A 3,979-nucleotide genomic window follows, 5' to 3' on the forward strand; every position below is an offset into this window, starting at 1 on the left:
ACGTGAGATTTTAATTTATTACTTCACAATTTCTGACTCTATTGCGCAGAAAATTTGCGGACGTCATCAACATATAGTACTGAAGGCAATTATAAAATTATTTTGCTGTGCGACACACAGTTTAAGAGATATGGCGTGATGAATATAGAGTAACGCGAAAAAACAACTTTTCGTGAAAGCTTAAATATTTCTCTTTTTCAGTGACAATAAAGTTTAATGTAATGTAAAAAAAAAGGGGTCGGTAGGTAGTTCTCGGATCACTTTATCATGCTTAGGTGCCAAATTATAAAAAACACGACTTTAATTTTTTAATTTCTGACGCCCCTGCCTTGTACACCCCTCGACGGGAGCGCTGTGGTCACGCACCTTGCCGTGTTTACAGAACGTCTCTTGTTTCGGTGAATGGAGTATAGGTCAGGGGCCAATGCCGTAGGAGTACTCTTTGTAAAATGGAACTGTCATTCCATCTGTACCTGGTGATTTATTTACTTTCAAATCTTTCAGTTGTTTCTCTAAGGCAGGGATTGTTATTACTATGTCGTCCATTGTGTGTGTACGTGTGTATTGAACCGGAGGCATAGAAACGACAGAACGACGGAGAGGCTTCGTTCCCGCCATAACCGTCAGTGGTTCACAACCGCACAACAGGCTGCCCCTCACCGAACCCAGTGTTATTTGTGCGGTTCGGCTCTTCCGTGGACCTCCCCCCCCCCCCTTCCCCTCTCTGGGAACGTCTCATACCAGATGAAGGTAACCCCAAATGTTTGCGTGGTAGAGTAAGTATTGATTACGCGTACGTGGAGACAGTGCGCAACAATCGCCGACATAGTGTAACTGAGGCGGAATCAGGGGAACCAGCCCGCACTCGTCGAGGCAGATGGAAAACCACCTTAATAACTATCCACAGGCTGGCCGGCACACCGGACCTCGACACTAATCCGCCGGGCGGATTCGTGCCGGGGACCGGCACGCCTTCCCGCTCGGGAAGCGGGCTGCTAGGTTTGTTACCGGTAGGTTCGAACAATCTGTGTTACGGAGATGCTTTGGGAACTCAAATGGGGATCCCTGCAGGGAAGGCGACGTTCTTTCCGAGAAACACTAATGAGAAAATTTGCAAAACCGGCATTTGAAGCTCGGGAAGCAGCGCGTTAGACCGCGCGGCTAGCTGGGCGGGCTATCTCCTCCACACGGGAATGTGTCCTGTCCCGTTTTACAGAGTGGGCAATCCTCTGATCTCCACATTCTGTGATCGGGCACGGATGTCCATTACCTTGTCGTCCACTCGCAGTTTTGCAGTCCTTCAGCAACTTGGCAGAGATATTCGCGAAAGCAGCACGATACAGCCGACCAGGTTCGCCGTGTCCGAGATGCTGGTTTCCAGACGCGGGGCGATAACAATCTGTCTATCGTCGGAGTAGCTTATGCTGGTGGATTCCTCCGTTTGAAGCCCGCATTATCACTGGAATGATTCCCCGTTAGCCTCTGCTCCGCATATACACTGTGTGATCAAAAGTATCCGGACACTCCCAAAACATACGTTTTTCATATTAGGTGCATTGTGTTACCACCTACTGTCAGTTACTTCATATCGGCGATCTCAGTAGTCATTAGGTATCATGAGAAAGCAGAATGGGATGCTCCGCAGAACTCACAGACTTCACACATGGTCAGGTGATTTGGTGTCACTTGTGTCATACGCCACACTCATAAACATCCCTAGGTCCACTGTTTCTGATGTGATAGTGAAGTGGAATCGTGAAGGGACACGTACTGCACAAAAGCGTACAGACCGACCTCGTCTGTTGACTGACAGAGACTGCCGGCAGTTGAAGAGGGTCGTAATGTGTAACAGGCAGACATCTATCAAGACTGTCACACAGGAATTCCAAACTGCATCAGGATCCACTGCAAGTACTATGACAGTTAGGCGGGAGGTGAGATAACTTGCATTTCATGGTCGAGCGGCTGCTCATAAGCCACACATCACGCCGCTAAATGCCAAACGACGCCTCGCTTGGTGTGATTGAACAGTGGAAAATTGTGTGGAGTGACGAATCACGGTACGAAATGTGGCGATCCGATGGCAGGGTGTGGGTATGGCGAGCCAGTTTGTGTAGTACCAACAGTAAAATTCGGAGGTCGAGGTGTTATGGTGTGGTCGTGTTTTTCATGGAGGGGGCTTGCACCCTTTGTTGTTTTCGTGGTACTAACACAGTACAGGCCTACACCGATTTTTAAGCACCTTCTTGCTTCCCACTGTTGAAGAGCAATTCAGGGATGGTGACTGCATCTTTTAACATTATCGAACACCTTTTCGTAATGCAAGGCCTGTGGCGGAGTGGTTACACGACAAAAACATCCTTGTAATGGACTGGCCTGCACACAGTTCTGACCTGAATCCTATAGAACATCTTTGGGATGTTTTGGAATGCCGTCTTCGTACCAGGCCTCACTGACCGACAACGATACCTCTTCTCAGTGCAGCACTCCGTGAAGAATCGGCTGCCATTCTCCAAGAAACCTTCCAGCACATGATTGAACGTATGTCTGCGAGAGAGGAAGGGTCATCAAGGCTAAGGGTGGCCCAACCCCATACTGGATTCCAGCATTACCAATGGAGGTCATTTTTAGCCAGGTGTCTGGATACTTATGGTCACATAGAGTACTTCCCGATCCGGGTCACGTGTCGGTGGCGTCACCAGGTGGCATTCAACCTCTCGGTGGGCAGTGGTCATAATCTTCAAAGAGTCTTCCAGTTCATTTCTTTCCACAAAAATAGCTCTGAGCACTATGCGACTTAACTTCTGAGGTCATCAGTCCCCTAGAACTTAGAACTAACTAAACCTAACTAACCTAAGGACATCACACACATCCATGCCCGAGGCAGGATTCGAACCTGCGACCGTAGTGGTCACTCGGTTCCAGACTGTAGCGCCTAGAACCCCACGGCCACTCCGGCCGGCTTTCTTTCCACATCTCTGTGACGCTGTTCCATCGGTCAAACAAACTTGTGACCATTCATACTGCCGTTTCTTTGTATACATTCAATATCTCTTGACTTTCTCTGCCTCGTGATGACTGGGTGTTGTGTGCTGTCCTTAGGTTAGTTAGGTTTAAGTAGTTCTAAGTTCTAGGGGACTGATGACCATAGATGTTAAGTCCCATAGTGCTCAGAGCCATTGGAACCATTTAATATCTCTTGACAGCCTTACTTCGTACGAGTCCCACACACTTGAGCAATATTCTGCAATAGGTCATACGAGTGTTCTGTACACAGTCACTTTTGAAGACTGATCACACTTTCCTAGAATTCTACCACTGAACCGAAGTGTACCACTTCCGTTACCTAGACTCATCTTATGTAACGGTTCTGTTTCATGTCCCTACAAATTATTATAACCAAGTGCTTTTGTGGGAGAACCTATTACAACTGTGATTCATTTATTTTGCAGCAACTGATATTTTTTTTTCGTTTGGTGGAGTGCACAGATTTACATTTCTGAACATTTAAAGCAAGTCGCCAGTCTTTGCACCACTTCGGAATCTTATCAAATGACTGTTTGTTCAGCTTTTTTCAGATAGTATTCGTTGTAGATAAGAGCACCATCAATGAAATTTCTAGGGTCATTATTATACAACATGAACAGCAGGGGGCACACCTTAAGGAACATCCGCATCTTTGTTTTGTAAATAGAAACCACCTTTTCCTTGCTGCACTGTAATTTATTCCTCCCAAGCGCGTTTCGCCTTTTTTCTGTAAGGCGTCTTCAGTGGGATCTAGAACAATACAGTTTTCTTTTGATATGTGTTACTTTTAGATTGTAAAACAGTTCACATCGGTTTTTATGCAAATAAGTAATTACTTTCAGTTTGTTGGCATCTGAGATTCCTCTCATCTGGTCTGGACGTCGCACTACCACTTCATTTCCGAAATATGAGCACATTTTTATATGTCGAACTTTATCTTCCACTCTGTTCA

The sequence above is a fragment of the Schistocerca piceifrons genome, chromosome 4 (genome assembly GCF_021461385.2).
Source record: "Schistocerca piceifrons isolate TAMUIC-IGC-003096 chromosome 4, iqSchPice1.1, whole genome shotgun sequence".
In the NCBI taxonomy this organism is placed as follows: Eukaryota; Metazoa; Arthropoda; class Insecta; order Orthoptera; family Acrididae; genus Schistocerca; species Schistocerca piceifrons.